This window comes from Toxorhynchites rutilus, chromosome 3, assembly GCF_029784135.1.
Source record: "Toxorhynchites rutilus septentrionalis strain SRP chromosome 3, ASM2978413v1, whole genome shotgun sequence".
Taxonomy (NCBI): domain Eukaryota; kingdom Metazoa; phylum Arthropoda; class Insecta; order Diptera; family Culicidae; genus Toxorhynchites; species Toxorhynchites rutilus.
This window is the reverse complement of record NC_073746.1, coordinates 260582504-260599703: the sequence shown is the minus strand read 5'-3', so window position 1 is coordinate 260599703 and position 17200 is coordinate 260582504. Positions and strand designations below refer to the sequence as shown.

The 17200-nt window shown below is 36.3% G+C and overlaps 2 protein-coding genes across 8 annotated transcripts in view; both read right to left on the bottom strand.

Annotated features, from left to right (window-relative positions):
* The window catches only part of LOC129773136 (uncharacterized), a 245130-nt gene that overhangs the window by 20646 nt on the left and 207284 nt on the right, over positions 1–17200 (bottom strand). The gene's annotated exons all lie outside the window — the stretch shown is intronic.
* The window catches only part of LOC129773126 (fructose-bisphosphate aldolase-like), a 609238-nt gene that overhangs the window by 470533 nt on the left and 121505 nt on the right, over positions 1–17200 (bottom strand). The window lies entirely within an intron of this gene.

Genomic DNA, 17200 nt, shown 5'->3' with positions numbered 1-17200 from the left:
GTTGTGGTACCGCTGAAGTTGATCTTCTGAATGATTAATGAATAAAATGTCAACCGCGTTTCAAAAGCGTTTTAATGTACTTTGCGCTCAATATCATCACGTTTATTAATTATGCGTGTCCATCCCATGGGATAATGATAATTTATACGGAATGATTAACCATGCAAATAAGCTGCTGTATTTTATTGCTTGCAAAGGTGCTATAGAGCACTTTAAAACGCTAGTTGGGGGTTCTTTTACATTGATTGCTGGTTTTATTGTGGTTTTGAGTTTCAAAGATAAACTTGAAACAATTTGTAATTTTCACAGATTATAATGATGTTTCATCGTTTAATGCTGAAATCGCACTACACACGCACGATAGATTAAACTAAAGCAGCAGAATCTAATAAAGAATACATGGACCAGGTGTGACTATCTAAAAACTAGGCGGTAGCTTAAAACATTTTACAACTAGTGAAATATATATCGGGAATTTGTAATTTTGAATTTTTCCGCTTGAGAGAGAAAATTCGTCGTAAACGGCCAGATTTGTGGAAGGATAACACTTGGATTTTGCATCACGATAATCAGCTCATCGATTAATCATTGTGAACGAATTTTTGACTAAAAATGGCACGAATGTGACTGAGCAAGCATCGTACTCTCCAGATATGGCCCCGTGTGACTTTTTACTACCTTCGAAACTGAAATTACCGCTTCGTGGAATCCGTTCGGACAACACTGAATACATTAAAACGAGTTCGCTGCGTGAACTGAAGGCAATTCTTGAATACAGCTTCAAAAAATGGATGACTGGATTGTTCGTTGGAAAAGTGTATTGTTAAACTGTTTGAATACGAATTCTTGTTGCATGCGAAAAGTGCGGGGAGCGCGATAGTGCTCTTCTTGTTCTATGTTATTATTTTTGACTTAGCACCTCTTAACGGAGAATTTCGTCTTTCGGGGACATTTTTTAAAGAGGACTTCGCGCGCATTGTGCAGTAGACCATAATTTTGAATGAAATTGTTTAAATATTATTTTTCATTATTAAAAAAAAAAAAATATATGTATAGAGAAGGAAGTTTATGTTAATAAATTTTCAAACCTCACGTTTTATGTGTTTTGACGTAGGATTACGTCTTTCGGGAACATATTGGGGTACAAATCGAAAATTGAAAATCGAGCACATCGTGAAAATTGTCCAATTTCAAACGCTTATTGCTCAGTCATTTCATGATGGATTGATGATATTTTTGCGTCAACCGATTCCGGCACTCCATAACAATTTTTTATATTGAAGAAAATAATATATGTCATTAAACTAACTATCAAACAATTCAAAAATCTCAACCCATATCCTAACAGAAATACCCTGATTGGTCGAAATTGACGACACATGCGGCGGGTCCCTAACAGAGACATCAAAATCGAGCTGCCTGGGGGAAATTGGCATATTGCAAGTAAGGTGAGTGATACGATTCATTCTAGCAAATTAAATTTGAATTTGGAACTTTAATGTTGGTTGCCTCGTGAAATTTCATATCAATGACCGATCGTATATTGTGAAAAATTTAGCGTAAGCGAAAAATTATATATGGTAGCAGTTGTGTTAAAAATGACTTCATATATGAAACGATTTATTTCAATTTTCATAAATAAATACCAAGCGCTCGAGAACGGGTCGTTTGGTTTAACTTGTCTGTTTCGTTGTGTTCATTTTCACATTTTAATTCAGATGATAAATAAAGCATTTTTTTTAAATCACAAATTCCCGGATATATTTGACAGAATGGTTTTTGTTTGTATAGTTATTTTTTACAAATTATCGTTTTCAATTTACATTATTCATTTATCCCATCAATTTTCCATGCGGGTGATTTATAGTTGGTTACAGTGCTGAATGTTTTCATCAGGCAGTTTCTTCAAGGAATAGGTGTTTTCCGTTCTACAGCCTCAACGGGTATAATACGTGGACTAAAACATTTCCTGTGTTGATACACAGATGGAATTGTAGCGAGTGAATAGTACAGAGCGGACTCGATTATATACTGTCTCCAATTTTTTTTCCCACTGTACAACATGGGCTGAAAACTCCCGAGATTTTTAATGAAAACAATAATTTTTTGGCCAAAGCTGTATTTATTATTCAACATAGTTTCCTTCGAGGGAAATATACTTGGTATAGCGAGTTTTCAACATTTCGATTTCCTTTCTGTAGTACGCAACGTCTAAAGGCCGTTTTATATTATCCAGTACGTAGCGTAAACGGGCAGACAAATACATGATGTATTTATATTATCAGGTATAGCAGCTTGTACGGACCGGCAGCGCGGACGGAGCGGAGAAATCTGTTTTCGGAGCGGGAGAGTAACTTCGCATTGACGAAATTGAGCTTCTCATCACGATTTTGGGAAGCGACAATTACTATAATTGATGATTATGAATGAAAAAATAACTTTTTTATATCGAATATGTATTTTATTTACACGAAAACCACATTTTTTGCAGGTGGGGGAAAATCTTTTACAAAATTACGTATGAAGAAAATTACGTATGATGTGAAATAGGTGATAGTTGTTAGTGGAGAAAGGTAATAATCAGGATTCACTGAGGTAAGTGATGCGATTATGAGAACGCGAACTATCGACCACTCGACCAAACGAAAACCCTCAAATCTCGTAATACGACACGCGACAGAAATTATCTTTAGGTATCCTGAGAAGGAAACCTGCAAAATAGATTGGACCGACTATATATTATAACGCATGTTCTTTTGATCGAAATTCCTCCGTGACGGCGGAGAATTATCTTTGGAAAACCTGAGAAGGTAATCGAGAGAAATCTATATATTTTATTATTTATCGTACGTACTTTCATCGTAATAATTCTCCGTGAATTCCCGAGAAGATAAACAACTGAAATCTACACATTCTATTATTTATTACACGTACTTTGTATCTAAACCCAATCACGATGACAGAATGTTATATATGGGAAACTCGAGCAGGTAACCGAAACAAGTCTATATTCTGGAAAATAAGCGATGATTGCTGCTTTGGATATAAAAAGATATTTAAATCTTCCATCAGAGGAGATGCATTATTTATACGCTACCGACAACGTACTTACTGAGCAAGGGTGGAGTTGAGGTTGCAAATATTCTCTTTTCGTTATCCCTCTTCTTTGTTTATATTTCCGCGGCTGCATAAGTTGCCCGGTATTGACAGCACGATTAGGTAAGCACACAAATGTACAGAAAAAATGTACGAGAAAATGAAAATTCTTCCAATTTTCAACACTTTAAACCATTTACAGACTAGGGAATAGTAATTATGGAGAAATTTAAATTTAAAATTATAGAGAAATTCGATTAGTATGCAAATCGTCAAAATCCGTTCGTAGCAAAAATAGTTATTAACGTTAACTTTATTTCATAAAAACGTGACCTGTGTTATGATTTGGCACCCTTAATGAAAGGCGTAGTCCTACGTCAAAAGACGATTTTTATGTTTCGTAATTTGTACCTAAGTTTTGAAAAATTTGATAAATCAGATAGCAAACCCAACGCCCAAGAATAACAGGGTGGAAGGGTGTCATCGGGAATGGCAGTACGGAATCTGATGAAATCGGGGAAAAGAGAGTTTCGAGAATTCGGATATGATTTTGCGGTATAAAAAAACGAAGAACAGAAAACTTTACACCGTTGGAATTCGCTCAACCCACTCTTTCACCTTATGGTTAATGAATGCGGTTTGTTTTCTCGATTAGATAACTCGTTCATCGTGAGTGTGAGCTTTGGAATCTCTGCGTGATAGTCTCAACCCATTCCCACTGGTCGAACCCATGACCCAGCATAAAATTTCTTCTATCGCAGATACCGTAATCAAGTGAAATCTCATTCACCCTACGGACCGAATGTGAAAAACCCCCGCATCCAGTGGTCTCATAAAATATGAAATACCATAAAATTCCGAAACCTGTCCAGTCAAACGTAGCTTCAATTCTGATGCTTGTGGAAACACTCGAAATCTGTACCGCCATCGACAGCTCCGAGCCGGGACTTGATGGATACCTCTTGGCGAACAGTGAGTTCTCACACCAACGGAGGCTGTAAATCCGATTTACGAGATAGAGTGCAGAGAGGGAAGGAAGGTGGAGTTGAATGTATGTATAAATATTTCCTCTACGTGTAGCACAAACCTCTGAAGGATATTCCGATTTCAAGAGTGTACATGTAGTACCACTTGGCCACGTGAATCGGAGGAAATTTTTATGCCCCCTCATCCGGTTGGAAGCGAGGCAACAAAGAAAATTCATTTCGCTTGTTATACCAGCCACTCGCTACGGCACCACCCACAGTCGACCTCACTATAAATTAGAAAGAACGTCTGTTCAGTCCAGGTGGAAATGGATGAATATTTTAAACAGTTTTGTCGAAACGATGTTAGCGCCGGAAGGACCGAATTACTGCACAATGCTAGAGAGTCAAACGAAGTAAGAAACACATGTAAAGTAAAAGTGGCTGTGATAACCAAATCCGTGTTGGGCGGTATTATCCGTGAAATATTTGACACAGCTGTAAAACCTTTTTTAGTATTACCGGTGACACTTCCGAAATGGAACAATGTTGCTATGGGCTTTAATACTTTTAGGGATTTGAAAGTGAATGAATTAAGAACAACTGCGTTCCGCATGGACTCGGGTGAGAATAACTGTTGGACTTTCGGTCCAGCGTATCTTCTATCATTTGTTGTCTGGCAAAACGTTGCACCACACTTGTGTGAGAAGCGATGTGGGGGAGTTAATACACACAGGCAAAACCGATTTTAAATTGTGGATCAATGTTCGAAAACGTGACTCAGTGTCACATTAATTATGCAATCCATTGTCCAGATGGGATGTCAGTGAATGGCGAACACGTCAACCGGCTTGTATTGAACGGAAATGTATGACTGCAGCAACTGGTGGCAACCACAAAACCGTTGAAAAATGCATGTTTTATTCTGCACCGCACTGTGGTTAACTTCAAACTGCCTTCGGTCACTGAATAACGAAAACTGTTATGAACCAGTGAAAGTCGACGATATTGTTCTGCATTCGGTTCTGAATTTATAGTTACAACAAATTATTATTAATAGAGTTGATAAAATTGAGTTCTCAAGTTTTAGTTTGTCGCACCCAATGGTAAGTTACTATAAGTATCTCGGAAGCGTGATCTGAATAACCAGTAGAAGATATTAAACATGTATACTCCAGAGACTGTCATGAGTCCGGGGTTGCACGTGATTTTTTCGGCGACTTTTTTAGGACAGTGAACTAAATAAAGTCTTATCTTAGGGAACACCATTTTTTTTAAATCTTGTCAGCTTTGTCTGTAACAGTGTTGGAAAAAATCATCTTCGCTAAGATCAAATGCACAGATTTTCGGGCTAGGTTGCATCGAAAACCTACATATTCCAAACGAAAATTAAAATGACAGATCCAGGCAACCATTGAATATGAGCAAATGAACTTTTGTACTTCAATATGTTTTGATGTTTATTTTTTCCACCCAGTGTCCGTTTCATCTTGATTATCGGAAACGTCAGAACTGAATTTCATTTCAGCCAAATGAATATCAGCTGTTGTTAACTTCTAACCTGAGGCTGCTGTGTGCGATTGGGTTTTGCAGTTGCCGGATGCCGTAATCGGAAATACCTTATGAAATTCCCGATGTCGCAAATGACTTGACGGTAGCTAAAACCACTCGTTGTATCCATTCTGCATATGTCGTTGCTACCGTCTCGCCAAATAAAATTTATTTTGAACTTAAATTCACTGCCAGAACGAATATCGTTTCGGATGTGATGAATATCAATTTGTTGCTTTTGATATCCAAAGTATAAATAACAGCGAAGTTATGAACCCCACTCAATGTCGCATTCATTCATTATAGCAAATTTGCTCATGCAACAGCGATATGAACAAAATGAACTCGTTTGTTATTGTCATCAATATAATGAGGGCAGTGTGTTTCAAGCTAAAAAAAGTCATTTACACAGGAACAAAACCATATTCGTTTCTCGTGAATATTTGTTGATATTCTAAGACACTGGTCTGTAATATACCCAAACTAGCGGTGGCAGAAAAAATATCATTCTCGGTAGAAAAGATGACTTTTCATAAAACGTAAAATGCACAAATAAAAGCACCTTTTTCAAAAGTTTGAAATGTCAGCTATGAATTTTATACCAAAAGAATCCCAAACGGCGTCTAGCAAAGATCGAACCAAGACCGGCTGTTTTGTAAGGCTCAATACAAAATTAGGAGAACAGAGTGCGAAGTCGGAAATTTTGAGTGAATTTTTATATGCTGTAACTTCGTGAAAAATCAACGCATACCGATGGGATGCACAATATTTTGTAGCTACAACTTCCTGGTATTAGAGTATTTTACGTACACATTTTTATATAAGTGTGTGTAGGTGTAATGGGCAACAATATGAAAATGAAAGATAGCTTTTTTTTTTCTTTTTTTCAAACATTTTCTGGACTAACGCAATTTTTTGCTAACCAAATCAACAACAAATCCAATTAACCTTATCAACCAGCATCCATTTTGTTCCTCGAATGTTTCTGTTGGACCTTCAGACATACAGAGATAATTCAGTTTGAATGAAAAATTACCTCTTCGTCTTCGATGATTACCATCACACCGTCAAGATAGTTTTTAAAATTGCAATAAATTCTACACAAGGATAATTTGTTAGTTTGACGAAAAAAATATTATTTGAATTTTCTACATCGATTTAAAAAAAGTGCCAAAAACAGAATTCTTATAGTGCTTTACAAAATCCATTGTAATTCTACGAATATCGCAGTAAGTTCTAATGTTTGCAGGCAAATTTTTAGCCTAGTATATTCCCTAAACATTTGTGAACGTTTCATATTGATACGTTCAGCCGTTTTTTCTAGACGATTTTTCAAAGTTTGGAGCAAATTAGAGGAGCATTTAATCGCAAATCGTATCAGAAATACAAAATACAACGTGACTCCCAGAATGAACGAATGAACTTTCGTTTTTATGAGTTTCGATCAGATCAGAAAAACGGCCGTACATATCAATATGAAACGATCACAAGAATTTTGAAGATGAGATACACTAGGCTTAAAACTTACCTGCTAACATTAGAACAAACTGTAATATTTGCAAAATTACAGAAGATTTTTAAAAATATTTTAAAACGCGTGTTTATGGAACTTTTTTGAAATCGATGCAAAAAATTCAAATTACAGGGAAACTTCGATATAATGTACCCTCGTTATAACGTACCCTCCATATAACGTCACTCGATATAACGTACATTTTACCTCGATAGAACGTACACATTTCCAAAATGGAAAGGAATTTTTTTTTCAATATTTTTTTTTCTGATAGAACAATGAAATATCTGTATTGTAATGCTAAAACAAGTTTTGTACCTTCAATAAATCCCGAAATACAGCTGGTTTTGTAATTCCGGATTCTAAACGAATCAAGTTTTAATCAACAGTACGAAGGGAAACATCATGAGAAAAGCTGGCTTCGTCTTCTGATTGAAGTTATTCATTAACTTTACTAAAACAGCAAAACAATAATGTATTATAGACTACGTTTATGAGTACTTTATTATGCTTCGATATAACGTATAATTCGATACAACGTACAATTTTGAAACTGAAATGTACGTTATATCGAAGTTTACCTGTATTTGTTTTTCGTCAAAGCAAAAAAATTAGCTTTATACATAACGGTTTGCGATGCGATCATTATTTATTGAATTATTCATAATCATTTTTTGATAATTTTTTCAATCAAACAGAAATGTCTCTGTGTAGAAAAGTCCTACAGGAATGTTATAGCAATCAAACGAAAGCTGTTTGAGAAAGTAAATTGGATTCGCTATTGAGTTGGTTAGAAAAAGAATGTATTAGTCTACAAAAAGCTTGAGAAAACGAAAAGAAATTGTTTTTTAAATTCTTCCCGACATTTTTGTTTACTACCTCTACACACACCCAGGTTAAAAATGTGTTCGTAAAACATTACAAAACATGAAACATGGAGCTTCAAAATGATGTGCATCCCATCTTCATGCGTTGATTTTTCATGAAGTTGATTTCTCAAGAATTTCGACTTCCGCTCTGTTCCTCTAATTTTTTTCGTCGAGTATATTAGTTTGGGGGAAAAGAAGTTCATTATTTTCTATCGATAAAACAGCAGAAACAATCGAAGTTAACCGGCATGTTAGTAGTCGTAGCATGGCCCAGGACCTCAAGATCGACCATAAAACAGTTTTAAACCATTTGCGTAAAGCTGGATTCAAAAAGAAGCTCCAATGTTCGGGTGCCACACCCATTAATACAAAAAAAAAACATGATGGATCGAATTTCAAAATGGTCAAAGCATGGTGAAGCAGCTAAAACTGTGCCCAAACCAGGACTAACGACCAGGAAGGTTCTACTATGCATTAGGTAGGAATTGACAGGAATCATCTATTATGACATTCATTTCAGATCTCTAACGAAGCATTTTTTTTCAAATTTGACTATTTAAAAAAACGGGAAACGTAGAAAAAACGTTTTAATTAGCGTTTTTTTCTCCAAACGGTCGCCATTTTGTCAACGAACATGTTTTCGACTTTTCCGAGGTTCATTCGATAGCGGCTTCTTTATTGATCCAGAATCTGTTCCGGTTTTTTCGTTTCAGATAATCATAAGAGCTGGAATCATGTACGCCATTTGAACGTCTTCACTTCGTAAGCTTGTAACTATTCCAATTATGAATATTTTTTCCGTGCAATTTTTTTATTGTTGAAAGATAGATAAAAAAAATAATGATATAATGAACGGTAAAAATATTTTTTGTTTTATTTTTTCGGAGCTAGAAAAAAACGTCCGAAAATCCTGTGGCCTCTACACTAGAGCCCTCTTGAATAAAGTTTTGAATCTCACTCAAAAATAAAAATAATTATTTTTCCCCAGCCCTCATTTAATGTAGTGTATGCATATGTCAAAAATTGTGCTGAATTTTTATTTTGTGTGCAGACGCATCATTTCCTAAATGAACTGTTTGCCAGATCAGAAATCCTCAGATTAATTCGTGTGGTCATCAGGGTTGTCATATAAAATCTGTGTTTTTGGTCTCAAATAAAATTTTTATCTGAGTTTTTTCTCAGAAAATCGAAATCTGTATAAATCTTTTGCGTCCGTTTGTCTGCTCTCAGCCATCACAGCAAGGAAGTATACTAATAAGGGGTATTTCAATAGGGACGCTACAAAAAGAAGACCGATAGGGACAGCAAACGACGTCGTATTTCTTCCCGCTATCTTAACATTTCTTCTCAGTAAGGTTTGTTATTTCATAATGGAAAGATATACGATCCAACAATGAGTCGAGAATATTAAAATTTACTACCGAAATTCGGAGTGTCGAGAATATTGCTGCCGATAACGCATCAATTGATAAAAATCCAAATCAGTCTCTCACACGTCGTTCTCAAGCGTTGGGCATCTCTATGACGTCGTTGTGATGAATTTTGCGAAAAGATCTTGGCCTACATAATCTTGTAAGGACTTCTGACGCAAGAACTGAGCTGAGCAACAACTTGAAAATGATCCGGATTTTCATCGAAAAATCATCTTCAGCGATGAGGCTCATTTCTTGCTGAATGGCTTCGTCAATAAACAAAATATACATTATTGGTCATACAGCAATCCACACGTACTACATGAATCACCATTACATCCTGAAACAAAAACGGTTTGGTGCGGTATATGGTCCGGCGGCGTCATTGGGCCATACTTCTTCCGCGATGATCAAGACCGGCACGTCACTGTGAATGATAACCGAATATTTTTGCCTCGAATTGGGTGATATGGACTTGAACAATATGTGGTTTCAATAGGACAGCTTTACAAGCCTCACAGCGAATTTAACAATCAATTTATTGAGAACCAAGTTTGGCAAGCGTGTTATCTCACGGAATGACCCAGTCATTTGATCGCTTAGGTCGTGCGATTTGACGACGTTAGACTATTTCCTGTGGGGCTACGTCAAGTCTATGGTCTATGCCAACAAGCCAGCGACGATTGATGAACTTCGTACGAATATCGAACGTGAAATTGCAGCAGTATCGGCCGATTTATGATTGAAGACCGTCGAAAATTGGGTTCAGCCTTCCATAAATAGTGGCATCAAATGTACTTTTACATGAATAAAGAATTTCATTGATATCCAAAACAGTTTTTGTTTTAGTTAAGAAACTTTTGTAGCACTCTTATTGAAAAATCCTTTATTAGGTTGGGGAAAATGTTTTCATTAATTCCGCAATGGCTGACTTTAGTGATATTCCGCGAAATATCGATCACACAAGTTCAAGTATGGGCTCGTTGTAAATGTGACATTTCACACTAAAAAAATTCTTTTGCTTTTTTTTGTTTGCTCCATTCAGTTGTGAGTTACAGGGGTTACAGTGGTCAACAAAGAGAAAACTCGGTACATTCTACAGTTTTTCTTTTATAAAGTTGAAAATGCAAGCCAAACCGCTGAAATTGTGAATGGGGTTTATGGTGCCAATACTACAACAGTAAAATACGTGCAAATTAATTAATTTCAAAATTTATATATTTTTTTCAAATATTTTTCAAAAAAAAAAATTCAGTTCTTTTTAGTGCAATACACTAAATTGAAATCTCTACTGCCAACAAATGGACCATTTGAAGATAGCGATTGACGTCCAGAATTGGCCAACAGAAGAGGCGTTGTGTTCCATCAGGACAACGCAAGGCCACACCATTCCGAGAGCTTAATTTTGATGTTTTAATGCATCCACCATATAGTCCGGACCTGGCACCAAGCAATTACCACCTTTTTCTCGCATTGCAAAATTTCCAGAGTGATAAGAAATTGGGATCAAGTGAAGATTGTAGAAATCTATTACTAAAGTTTTTCGCCAATAAAGACCAAGGTTCATATATTCATATACGCGTTCTCGTGGCTCCGGAAATAGAACTTTTTTTGGCTGCCTTGTAAAGAGTTTTCTGCCTTGTAAAGAGTTTTCTCAACCTTCTCATGTTGCCCAAAGATAAACTTTACCGTCGTTATTGGAAAATATGTTCAAACATAATACAAGTAATGGATATCAAAATATACTATCGATTGGCCACTCTTAAAGAGGATTCCTCGATGACCTTCTCAGGTTAAAAATATATCCTTGATTCGAAAAACGCTAAAGAATTTTATGCCGATCTTCTCAGGGTGCCCAAAAAAACCTTAATTGTGGTGATTGAAAAATATGTTAACATGTAAAATGTAAAATGTAATACATGTGATGGATAGCAAAATAAATCATCGGTTCGACAGATTCTGAAAGAATTTTATTTGTGACATTCTTAGGATTTAGTTTTCTTTTTAAATATTTAAAAGGAATTTCTTCTTGTTGAAGCAGTGTCTCGGAGACATTCTTGGGTTTAAAAAATAACCTCGGTCGTCGCGATTGAATAATATTTTGAAAGATAATACAAGTGACGAACATCGAAATGCATAGTCAGTTTTAGCGAGTTTAAAAGAATTTCCTCGGTGACCTTCTCAGGTTAAGGATCTTCTTCTTCTTATATGGCACTAACGTTCCTAGAGGAACTCCGCCGTCTCAACGTAGTATTACTTGCGTCATTTTCATTAGTACTTAGTTGAGATTTCTATGCCAAATAGCACGCCTTGAATGCATTCTGAGTGGCAAGCTCTAGAATACGCGTGACCACAGTGCAAGTCAGAGGAAATTTCTTTGAAGAAAAATTTCCCCGACCAGAACGAGAATCGAACCCGAACCCCCGGCATGTTAGGTTTGACGCTAACCACTCGGCCACGGGAGCACCAGGTTAAGGATATATTGTCGATTAAAGGAATACTAAAAGGTTTTCTTGGCGATATTCTCAGGTTGCCAGAAATAACTTTGGTCTCCGCGATTGTATAAAAATATATAGATCAAGAGTTTTCTAAGGAGGTTTTTTATGACCTTCTCAGGTCAGGAAAAATATATGTGTACTACGCACGATGAATAACGAAATGCATGGCCGGTCCGATAAGAATGTATATTTTCTTCAAAACTTATTTCATCGAATAGTTGAGAGTTCACGTTTTAGAACAACATCACTTACCGCAGTGAATCCTGTTTTTTCTTAACTATTCCCACAAACAACTATCCCTTCCATGATAAACGCTAGAGAACCACGCTATAGAGGCGACCCTTCTGGCCTTCGGGCGGCGAATATCATACTAACAATCTTTCCCTTCCCCCCCTGGTGACTGTAGGGACGTGGCCGGCATCGAAACCGAAAACTGCACAACGGGAATGATTTGCTAGTCCCAAGCGTCATTCTGTGTGTTCTTTGTGCAATTTGGTTGGTTCAGGTCAATCACGGAGAGCAACTACGAATTGGACAGTCTACCCAAGCTCAAGCTCAAGCTCAATAAAGACCAATACTCGCGTAACTTTTGAAAAGGTCCAATGTAACATTTTCGTCAACTCCAGAAAAACGAAGTTGAAGAGCCAGCCATTATTCCGCGAATTAAAAAAAAAAAAAAAAAAAAAAAAAAAAAAAATTAAAAGCTTTCGATCTTTATCGCTACTTTCACCACTAGCAGTCAAGAATAACTCTGAAAAACCAATCGTAACTGTTGTTCCGTGATTTGAGATTAAAGTTGAAGACTAGGAGCGAAAAATGTTACATTGGACGTTTGGACTACCCGCATTTACACATTGGACATATTACGTTGCACGATAAGAATTTGAAACTAACTACTAAACAACAATCCAAATAACAGCATTTCATTCTAAAGGCAGATTATTATTGTTATCACTCGTCGAATTGCACTGAAATCCGTAACAACACCTGTAAGAAACAAAAACTCGAAACGACCGAAGTACGACTTCGTATTGTTTTGACTGATTTGTTACTTCGGGTGTTTCGGGCGTCGGAGGAAAGAAGTGTCCGAAGTAACAACCGGGCGCTTAAAATCCGAATCTGTACATTGGATATTTTTTGTATCGGCGATAAAAAGATGAAGAAGATAGATACGTGAACGATTGTTGTTGTAATACATTCAATGATTGAAAACTAATAGCGTGCATCCATTAACTCGATTTGTTTACATTTGTTACATAGGACCTTTTCAAAAGTTACGCGAGAATACTTCTATGATAGCGACATTATGAAACAACAAATGGCAACGAATTTTACAACAAAATGGTGCACATTAGACCCAAATCGGACAATCCGAGTCCTATTAAAAATAGTTTCCCCTACCTAATATTATAATTTATGCAATAATGTATCAGTTCACACTTTTTTTAAACGAATTTCAATGTCTTGTGAACTTAGTCTCGAACCAAAACAATACTACCATGGATAACATATAACGGTACTCAGTTTAAACAAAAGTTGTCTTCCGTGCTTGAGGAAAGGGTTAATTGAAAACTCCATGTATTGCGGCACTGTTAAGATGTAAAGAACGTTGTTTTGTATGTTCGAACAGAAAGATGAAAGGCGGAAGACGCATAACTAATTATTTTTGTGATACAGTAGAACACCGATTGATGATCCGCGGTGCGGATTTCTTCCTCCGGTGCGGAAGTTCCTCCAAATTTTGTGGCTTATTAACATAGTAACGATCCTTCACGTACCCCCAGACGAGGTAATCGACGACGAGAAATGTTGAAATTCTTACCATAAGAGAACAAAGTTTCATTAAGGCTGCGGTTGCTCGAGTACCGTTCTGAATCATATTTCGGACGCTTAAGGCATATGATGCAGAAAACAGATCTAAACTTTATGCACAGGTATTATTAGGTTGATATTTTTAACAAATTAGTTCAATATGCTTTTAAGCTTTCTACTTTGGTACCCATTTGATTGAAAACATAAAAAAAATCATCGAAAAAAATGCTTTTCAAATGAAGCGAGTAAGAATCAAACTTCGGACACTGAATCAAATTTCAGATAGATTGAATTAAAATTTCGGACACTTTATTTTGTAATTTTTCGGACGAAAACTAGTGTAAGGTCGTTTATTATATTTTATAGTCAACTGCGAAAACTTACCAAGCAATCACAGTAAACTGTTAACGATGATGAGAACTTATGAAACACGGGAGAAATTCAAATATTTATGAACGGGTAAATTCTATGTGCTCACGCTAAGGAAACGTCAAACACAAACGATAATGAGTAGTGTTGTAGGATTTCTGCCGATCATGTTATAATTCAAATGTAGTTCTCATGTGAAATGATAGTGAAACCAAGACATTACTCTAAAGAAGCAATTATGATATTATTTTGATAGTTCTATCATCAGTGCATTAAGCATTTCAAGATATTAGAGCAAAGTGTCCGAAATATGATTCAGAACGGTAATACGATTTCACTAAAAATACACGTTCTTGTAAATTGTACATCTTGACACTAAAAGCCATCCGATTACCATCAGACTGAACGAGTAGCCGAATATTATCGCCCCGAAGTGGGGAAAGCAGTGTTACCATCGACGGAGCGAAAAAAAAATTATAAGGAGCTATTCAACTTTTTTGCGTGAGCGTTCAATCTGAAAGACCCTGTATTTGAACAAAATTGGTGAGTTCGGAAAAAATATTATTGAGATCAAGCCATAACTAATATTGGATCGTTATTTTGAAAAATCTGTAAATTTGTATGAAAACCAAAAAATCTGTCATCTGCATCTACACATTCTTGGTTTCAAAAAGTCTAAAAAACCTGTATAAATACAGATTATTCAGTAAATACGGCAACCTTGGTGGTCATACATAAATTGTGTTATGTGGAATGTGGATTATTGATGTGTAATAGATCTAATTTTGATTTGTATGAGAATATGTTGGACACGGTGTACAACTCTTAAAACAAACAAAAACTATTCGAGAGTATCAATTAATTGCTGCCTGTCGATTATTCAAAAACACTTATCAGAAGTCTCATATTCAATGTGGTTGTACAAGAATTGATATTGTAACTATAACTCATTCGTTCTCTTTTAGCACTTTTCTCCCACTCTATTCGTTTTGTTTGAATTCATCATATTTTAACCTATTAATGTACCTGCCACTTCGCCGAAATCGTCATCGATATCTAGTTTTATGGAATCCACCTTTTTGAAAGTCTCAGTTTTTAATTGTTTTCTTTGGGTTATGCTTCCATTGCGATAGAATGCACATATAGAATAAATTAGTTCGTATTGTCATTCTGCACCTGACGGACGCGTTTTCGGTGCGTTGGTCAGTAAACCGAAGTCATACTATTTAGCTTTTTCCACTGTCTACCTATGCTTGTCGCTCAACTGAATATATAATGTGTCTGCTACTGTGTATGTGTATGTGCGTGTATGTCTGTTCTGGTCCTTCAGTTAATTGACAGGTAAGTTAAGTCATTTATCAGCTATCATTTTGACGGATTCTTGGTATTACTTAATTTGAGACTAAAACCTTCCACACGGGTTTATTCATGCACCGCATGAATCGCCGGATAAGGATTTACCTAAATATGTATACGATACAACGCTGTACAAATTCTACCACTTTTTTTTTTTGTGCTCGTAACTAATTTACAAAATTAAACTATGTTGGGAGATTCCGGTTCGTGGGTTGAGTACTACCTCCAAAACGCTCCAAAGATGCACCTTTAGCACTGGAATGTACACTTTGATCATACGTTGTGTGTAACTTGCCGAATTGAAATTCCTTCCTTTCCTACTGGATACCGACCTTTCAAATTCTTCAATCAATGCAATGATACGTTTTTCCAATTTCGTTTCCTATAATTTTATTCACCAACTCACAACTCTAAACATATTAATTTTTGGTTATATAGAACTTCTTCTTCTTCTTGAATGGCCATAACGGGAATTGAACTCAAAACCCGGCATGATAATGTGAGATTCTAGCCACTTGGCCAAGGGGGCACGACATAGAACTTATTAGGATCATTTTTCCGTTTAACAAATACTATACTTTTAAATTTTCCGTTATTTATTTCTGTGCAATCGGTCGGATTCTGATCACTATAGCAAATCTATCTTTTTTTAACGTGTACTATTGAGTTCGTGTACGTGTACGGTTTCTATTGCTATACTTTTCAGAATGTATTGTGAGTGTCCTACTTTCTCAATGTGCATTTCACAGTTTTTTGAACTCATTGTTTTATTCTATTTCGTAACGGTTTTGGAATTAACTCTTGCGATGGATCAAATGAACATTTCTAGATGTTAGGCATACTATATTATACGATGGACATATGTTGTGGTATTTATCCACCTCATGTGCATCACGACAGAATCACGAAATGATGCACCTCAGTCGAAGTCAAAGAAACAGTTAATTAGTTAGTTAGTTAGAATCATTCCAGCAACACTTTAGTTCTGAAAAATTAACCTAGTTTCGTTACGCCTATTTATCCGCTAACCTTTTAGCGCTTATAAGCGGGAATTTTTTATTCAACATATCCCCAACTTCTTAACAGCACCAATGAGCGAGAAAAGCTGCTGTCAGGGTCCTACCTGTTCGGTACTTATTTGCTACAACTTTAACTCCGTCGAGCGGTTGCCACGCCATACCGAAAGCTAATGAAATTTTCATCAATTGTCAGTGAATCTTTACCAGCCGTGGTTTGGAGGGAAAGGTAAGCTGTAGTTTCTAGCGCAACCATAAAATTTAATGGAAATTTGTGTGCATACTGTGGAATTTCAGCACACTTGTTGGTACCGGTTTGGTTGCAGCGGGAATGTTAAACTTGTTAAACTTGATACACTTGGTCGAGGGGTAGAATGGTAAAAATTCAGAATTTGTCCCAGTTTCGAGTTTGCAGAACTTCTAAGATTACGAGTTGTCGAGCAGTATCACGCTACGGAAACAGACCCAACCAAGCTGAACTGATGAATTCCTTGTTCATCGCTGTGCGTTACAATTTTGTTCGTTACTCGCCTTGATTATTCTTGGCAGGATTGCATATTAATTTTCCAAGGAATCATCTACTTAGACAAGCTGCACGGCTATTTCAATTAATATTAAAATGAAGCTACTATCTCTTTTGAGGCTTACGTGGTATAAACTTACAGTATAAGCTTAGAAACAGGAAATTGGATGTGTAAGCTTTCTCTGTCAGACAATGCATGACTAGGGGAGGTGGATAATTT